The sequence below is a fragment of the Sus scrofa genome, chromosome 8 (genome assembly GCF_054392235.1).
Source record: "Sus scrofa isolate SSC_HxYL_T2T_F1_AM1 chromosome 8, Sscrofa_HxYL_maternal_Yorkshire_Landrace_v2.0, whole genome shotgun sequence".
Lineage (NCBI taxonomy): Eukaryota > Metazoa > Chordata > Mammalia > Artiodactyla > Suidae > Sus > Sus scrofa.
The window spans coordinates 47,787,767-47,795,956 of NC_139390.1; the positions used below are offsets into that span (position 1 = coordinate 47,787,767).

The 8,190-nt window shown below is 34.7% G+C and overlaps 1 long non-coding RNA gene across 1 annotated transcript; it reads left to right on the forward strand.

Annotated features, from left to right (window-relative positions):
• Window positions 1-4,072: 4,072 nt before the first annotated feature.
• LOC146400461 (uncharacterized) lies at window positions 4,073-7,676 on the forward strand. The gene is made up of 2 exons (XR_014812521.1): window positions 4,073-4,162; window positions 5,927-7,676. It is a non-coding gene; the product is annotated as an uncharacterized LOC146400461 (long non-coding RNA).
• The last annotated feature ends 514 nt before the right edge of the window (window positions 7,677-8,190 follow it).

Genomic DNA, 8,190 nt, shown 5'->3' on the forward strand with positions numbered 1-8,190 from the left:
GCAGTTTGCAGCCATGCTGGAGCCTTAACCCACTGAGCAAGGCCAGGGATTAAAGAACTGAATCCTCAAAGACACTATGTCAGGTTTTTAACCTGCTGAGCCACAATGGGAAATCCAAAAAAACACCTTTCTACCCATACAGTTGTGGCTACTAGATAATGCCTACAGTGTTAGTAAAAGTAGTGTGGGAAAAAAACAAGCTTTTTCAAAATAGTTACCAAACAGACAACTTATTTTGTAGCGGTTAGACTAAAGGGGCAATTTCCAGATCTCCATTTTTGTTGCTTATCTTAGGAAGTTAATGCCTGTGTCTCTTGATGTTTGGGGGCTTTTATCTCTCCTTGTCTGCACGGTCAGATTCTTATATTTGCATAACTGTGTTTGACTGGGCTTTCTGCCTCCCTATTCACAGAGGGGCTAGAACCCAATGAGGCTGGCATCAGATTATGGGAATTTTCTACTATCAGAATAAAAATTCCTGATTACTGAAAACTCCTAATGAACTTTAAGGAATTAACAGTACAGCATTTCTCCTGAACTACCAAGTCTTTTAGTCCTGTTTTACCGATTTATTTGTATGTAGAGTTGCTATCTACCAGCCTGTGTGTATCAATATCAGGAGAATTGAAAAACACATTCAATGAAAAGGTGAGTTGTAAGGCTGTGTGCACAGTATGATGCCATTTAAATAAATTTTTTTTAAATTGAAGTATTATGTTCATTTTCCATAAATTCATATATTTAGAACTATTAGGATTATTCTATGATATTACATATTATATAATATATATAGATATAGACACTCTATAATATATATTTTATTAGGCTATAATTATTCTATTATATCTATATATTGTATATTCTATATATATTCTATTACTATTCTAATTATAATTCTGTATATTAGAATATAATTCGATATAATATTCATATATTAGAAAAACATATAGACCAAACTCAAGGTTCGCTTCTAGTGAGGATAAAGGAGATCAAAATCATGACGCTGAGTCAAGGTGACCTTGAGCATCCCTGTAATATTCTAATTTTTATGGCAATGAATTCATCTATGTGTTGTTCAATATGTTTTAAAGAATCAACAGCAAAAAGACACAGAAACATATGTCTAAATGCTAAAGTACGTAAACCCAGGTAAAGAGTACGGATGTATGTTCTTTTCCTCTCTATTTTTGTTTTTTTAATTATTATTTTAGGGCTGCACCCACGGCATAGGAAAGTTCTCAGGCTAGGGGTGGAATTTGTCTCAGCCATAGCAATACCAGATCTGAGCCATGTTTACAACCTACACTGCTGGATGCTTAACCCACAATTGAGGCCAGGGATCGAACCCACATCCCCAGGGATACCAGTTGGGTTCGTTACTCCTGAGCCACAATGAGAACTCCTTTTTTTTTTTTTTTCATTTTGTTGGAATATAGTTGACTTACATTGGTGTGTTACTTTCAGGTGTACAGCAAAGTGTTCCTCTCTGTTCTTTTTATCACTTTTTAAAATTTCAAAGCAAGGATGCACACACACACACCCCATGTCTCACAAGAAAAAAGACAAAGATCAAGATGAGGTTGGGAAATTTTCCAACTTGAGAATCCCACTTCCTGAAAGTGGAGGCTGGAAACTTGCTTTCCTAGCCTCCCTTGCAGTAGCTTCTAAGTGTTTTTCCTGAGGTTGTGGATGTCGTGCCCAATGCTATGGTCCGGCTGGAGATTCTGCCAGCTACCTAATAAAGATGTTTCAGACATTTGGCATCATTTAGAAAAAACTCATAAATATCTTATAGCCTATTTTCATTAACCTTAATGAGGTATAATTTTCATCAAATAAAATTCTTCCATTTGTAGGGGACCATGCTGAGCTTCAGCCAGTATACACAGTCATGTAATCACCACACAACCTAGATACAGGTCATTTCCAGCATCCCCAAAACTTCCCTTAGGCCTCTTTTAGTTAACCCTATGCTCCAGGCCACCAGTGGTCTGTTTTCTGTCATCCTAGATTACTTTTGCTAAAGTAGACATTTCATTCTAAAATATCATATAAATGGGATCAGATAGAAGGTACCCTTCACATCTGATTTCTTTCATCTTCTTACTGTTTCCAAACAATGTTTACTGATGAAAACAATTACAACTCATCTCAATTATTTTCCCTCATGGAAAAAAGCATACGTGTGTATTCAAATGAACAACAAAAGCAGAAATGACGAACATTTGGAGTTATTATGTTGGAGTGTGCGATGTGTCACGTTCCAGAAATTCACTGTTTTAAGTTAATAGCGTAGTTGAGAAGAATTCTTGCCATCCTCTTCTATCATGTTCTCTTTTGAGGAGGTGTAAAATATGGAACTGCTTATTAGAAAATGCACCTCCATTTTCTACATATTGAAAAAAAAATGCATCATCTTGGGTTTCCTTCAGTGATCTAATGCATTAGATTCTCTGAGGACTGAAAACATGAATTTGCTTTTTTTACTTATATTCTTGGCGATTCTTATCACACTTGTGCTCTAAATTTTTTGCATTTGTGATTTATACCTTGATATTCTAAAAGAATTCAAAACACTAGGTTATTTAAAAATTTAGAAAGAATACTGTCTTCCACTCCTAGAGAAGAGAAAGAAGATATAAAAGAACAAGTATCCATTTGATTTTGTGAAGGTTTTTAGAAGAAAAAAAAAAATGAAATGCTTAAGACCATTCTGGCAAAGTGGGATTTTGGGGGCAAAAAAGTAACAATAAAAACCAGGCATCATATTATCTCTCTTCTTTGGCTCAAACCACTTAACTGGTTGGTAGCCAAGTCTATTATCACTTCAGATTCTGCAGACTGATTATTTCTTTATCCAGTGATAAAATTTCTAACACACTTCACCATGACAGGATCCCATGAAAACAAACAAACAAAAATCCAGTTTCCAAATGGTATTTTGCAACAAGATCTAATGAAACCAATCACTGGAGATGCATTGGAGAGGAAGGTGAGAATATATTCTTGGGTGGAGATATTAGGCTGTAAGCTAGAAATAATGTATTAAAGCATTCCACATGGTTGAAGTTCCCATTGTGGCCCAGCAGTAATGAACCGGACTAATATCCATGAGGACACAGGTTCAGTCCTGGCCTCACTCAGTGGATTAAGGATCTGGTGTTGCTGTGAGCTGTGGTGTAGGTCACAGACACAGCTAGGATCTGGTGTTGCTGTGGCTGTGGTGTAGGCCAGCGGCCACAGCTCCAATTCCACCCCTAGCATGGAAATTTCCATGTGCCTCCGGTGCAGCCCTAAAAAGACAAAAAAAAAAAAAAAAAAGATTGTTAAAAAAGTTTTAAGTTTTAATTAAAAGTAAAAACAGTAGATAAAACTTACAAAGCATAATGGGAACTATTTGAAATCCTCTTTAATTATTTGAAAAGACAAAAGCAAAAAATTTCTGTTTTATCTTCCTTAGTCAAAAGGATATTTCATGTTTAGAATATAAAGAAAGACCAAATAAAATGATGTATATATGTTTTCCTTTTTTTTCTTTGAAGCTCAGGAAATACACTAATTGAAAAATTTTTCTGACTCCCAAATAAAATTATTCAAGATGATGGTAAAACTAACCCACAGAAAAAATGCTAGAATACAAACTTGACTTTTCTTTAGACAGAAAAATTAATATTTTAAGTAATCTTGGAATTGAATATATTTCTTAAAGCTCTAATGAATTATACATACTTTTCTTTCCTTCAGAATCAATACTGTAAGATGTGTCTAAGGTTTACCCACAGTAACCACCAAAGATCATTAGGCTTGGTTGATAGGTTAAGAGTCTATAAACTGATATTCTACACATTCTAATGTATGTGTCTGTGTTCTTAAAATATTCTCATTTTAATATTCAAGATAAAGTATGCATGGTAAAATTATTTAAAGCATTAAATAATCATACTCCTAAAAGATTAAGCAGTGTAACAATTAAAATATTCTTTCTTACTATTTCTGAATAAACTGTAACATACATGAATACTTAAACCCCAAATATATAAGTATCATCTAATACAATTCACTACAATTACAGCTCTTATAATGAAGTTTAAAAGTGTGGAAGAATTGAGTACTCTCCAGAAAGGAACTATTCAGACTTAATAATTAAGGAAAATGTAGTCAGGTGAGTTGCTTAAAATGGAATATTCATACAAAGTGAGGCATCTGGTGGCCTATAGTTATTTTCGGTGTATGTTAAATAATTTAATTCATCTCTGTAAATACGTTTTCACATTTGACCACCAGAGGACAGTGTAGGTCCAGTTGCGATGTCTTGGTTTTAAAAATGTAAACTATTTTTTTAAATTTAGGATTCCTCTCTCTACTTCATCCCTCATTCCCTGCCCTGTACCCCTCTTTTAAAATGACTATACTTTGCCATTTATGGATTTTAAAAATCTGAACTAGGAAAGAAATTTATTTTATCTTATCTGTCGAATCCTCAGTGTGAGTCTGCCTTTCAGTCTTCAGGGTTTCATACCTTTTTAACTTTATTATTTGGACTTTATCATTTGTTTTCCTCGAAGTTGAAAACATCCCTAAATAAAGTCATAACTAGAGTTATTCAAACGGAAGAGTTTGTTGCCTTAGACTCTTCGGGACACAAGAATTCTTGCCGCATGTGCCGCCAACAATGTTGAACAAATTCCGAGCTAGAAGTCTCGTAATTGTCTGATACTGTGACAGAGACGTTATTACTAAATCATCAGGCTGAATGGCCTCAGGCTTCTCTAAGATGCTCTAATAATTCTTCTGCTTCTTTAGACACGTTAGGTCACAGAGACCTGGGACTATTTGCCCTGCTATTTTTGAAGAACTTTTTGCAACCAAGAGGCAGAAATGTTTTCCCAATAGGCTATTAAGTAATCATCCCGTTGTATTTGGGTGGATTCTAAATATGGATTCTTAAGGGTTTTACCATCCCTGGGAGACTGGCTTGAGGAAGGTGTATCTTCAGCTCCTATTTCCTGGGTACGGAACTAAGTTTTTTGTTTGGGTGAATGTTTGATGTCAAGTAGGGGTAGCAAATGAGCCTGATGTCTGTTTGAGCTCTGAAATGACTAGTGGAAGATTACCGTGAAACAAATTCCATGGAGATAGGAAAGTTGGACATGTCTAAAGTGCTCAAATCATACACTGAGATATTTTCCAGAATCTTCTTAATTTCTCTTCATTTGCACAACAAAAGTCACTTAGAATCCTGTCTCTTCACTTACATAGTCTTGTCTACTGAAGGAGTCAGGTCTGAAATTTAAAATCACGTAAAGGTGTTGTCTTAGTAATAAAGCTAAGCTTTAACATGGAAATGTGACATATTTCTAAAATGTGTGGCGAAAAATAACTATATACTTAACTCTCACAATATATATCAATAGACTCGTGCATATTATTGAGAGTGGAGGGGTTGGAAGGCAACTTGATCTTGGACACTTTCATAGAGAAGAGATTTTCTGCAGAAACCAGGCTGTCTCTACACGCTGCACTGTTTTCTGTAAATGTGGATCTCTTTCACATGACTGTTGCAAGAATTCTAAAGTCAAATAGTGTTGCATAATCACTATTTGATTTTGAGGCTTTGTGGAGTTTATTTCTCCTCTTGAAAATATGAGGCAAGATCATGAATCAAAAGGATAAAATGTGATTATCCTCAGGTGCTATGCAATTTTATAGGGTTCTGCAGCCCAGCTATTTGACTTACTATTTATTCAGGCAAACTTTTCAGAAAAGTCTCTGAGAAATCCAACACGGCCAAAATGATCCATTCTTCAGCAGTTTATTCAAGAGAGAAAGAAGCACATTAACATAAACTGCTATTCATGTTAGTTGGAGTTTAAAACTACATTAAAAGGAAGTTTCGTGTTTTGTTTTTTTCTTTTTTTCTTTTCAGGGCCATTCTCTTTGCATATGGAGGTTTCCATGGTAGGGTCAAATCAAAGCCACAGCAATACCATATCCGAACCTTGTCTGCGACCTACATCACAGCTCACAGCAACACCAGATCCCCAGCTCCCTGAGCGAAGCCAGGGATTTGAATCCACATCCCCATGGATACTAGTCGAGTGTGTAACCCACTGAGCAACAACAGGAACTCCAAAAGAAAGGTTTTTGTTTGTTTTGTTTTGTTTTTAATGGCTGCACCCATGGCATATGGATGTTCCCAGGCCAAGATTGAATCCAAATTGCAGCTGAGACCTACACCACAACTGCAGCAACGTGGAAACTTTAACCCACTTCACTGGGCTGGGGATAGAACCTGTGCCCCCACAACAACTGGAGCCACTGTATTGGGATTCTTAACCACTGCAACCACAGGGCATTCCAAGAGACAATTATTTATAGAACAAGATTCTGGTTCTTTTTTTAATATATGTAACTTAATACTCTCCATCTAAATTCTCTCTGGATCAGACATAGATTTTGTTTATTTACCAACAAGTTTGTTTTAAAAACAATAAAAAACAAAAGTATGAAACTGAAAATTGGAGTTCCCTGGTGGCTCAGAGGGTTAAGGCTCTGGTGATGTCACTGCTATGGTTTGGGTTCAATCCCTGGCCTTAGGAACTTCTGCATGCCATGAGTGCAGCCAAAAAACAAAAAAACAAACAAAACTGAAAATTAAATAGCACCTTGATTCACTCATTCTTTCCCAGTCTCTCAATTTCTATTTTTCTTGCACTGACGAACATGGGGTCTTAAGAGTTTCCTGTGTTTGTTACGAAAAGATAAAACACAATTAATACCTTTGCTCATATATATTTTAGGAACTTATATGTTTACAAGGCATATTCCTTGGAGAATTATTGTATCATTAGCTAGATAAACATTTTTAAAATTTAATAGGTATTTTCATAATGCTCTGCAAAAAGTTGTAAATAAATTTTAAGACTGCTAAGATTCTCCATATGCTTACCAAAATTATTTTTATTTGTTTCTTAATTTATTTCCCAATATGATGTGATTAAAATGGCACCTAAGCATCCAAGTGTGTCTAAGTGGTTAATGTTCATATATGTAGGCAGAATTGATGAATTCTATGTGTACTGTCCCATAGTATTGCCTGTATTGTGAATTTTCTTCTTGTTACTGTTGACAATTTTTTATAGGAAGTTTTGGGATTTTATAATGTATAAGACCCCTCTGTATAGTAAAGGAATTAATCTTTTTGCCTATGGTATAATTTTTGATAAACATTTTTCTGAGTTTATTTTTTATTTTGGTTTTGTTGATGGTTACCATACAATTAATTCTTATATGATAAAATGTATTAAATGTCCCATTTTAACAGATTTTGGTCATGCTCTCTCAAGGTAATTATTTTTTTAATCTCTATGATTTGTTTTCCACTTTTATTATCATGTTTTATATTTAAAATTTTAATTTTAGAGTAAGGGGTGAAGATTTACCTGTATTATTTTCCCAAACACCTCTTAAGTTATTCTGACACCATTTGTTGTGTAATTCTGCTTGTCTGTGGTGTTCTGAAATGTTTTTAATGAATGCCAACTTCCTATAGATATTTGACTCAATCTCTGGATCATGTAATCATTTTTCATGCTAGGACCACAGAGTTGTAATTATTGTCTTAATAATTTAAAATTATTATTTAACTAAATAAAATATTAAAATTGTTTAGTTTATCTGTTACTTTTATTCCTTTCTTTCAGATTATTCCAGGCTACTCTTACATGTTTACTTTTTTTTGTTTTTTTTAATGTCCACGCCCATGACATATAGAATTTCTAGGCCAGCGGTCAAATCCAAGTTGCAGCAGTGATTTGTGCCACAGCTGTAGCAACTCTGTACCCTTAACCCACTGCACTGGGCCAGGGATTGAATCCATGCCCCCCATACAGAAGATATGAGATCTTTAACACTTCACAGCAGGAACTCCCACATGTTTCCTTTTTTGGATGTATTTGAAAAAGTCTATCAGGTTCCAAGCAAACATACCCAACAGCAATGAAATGTTTGTTGGTATTTTGATTGGATGGCATCTGAATTTGTAAATTTAATTGACATATTGAATTATATTTGAATAATAATTCAAATGCATAAATTTCAAATATTGAATCTTCCCATTCCAGAGAATTTAATGTCTTTGAGCATTTTTTAAAGTATTTTGGTTGTACTACTGCATGCTGCATGGTTTTT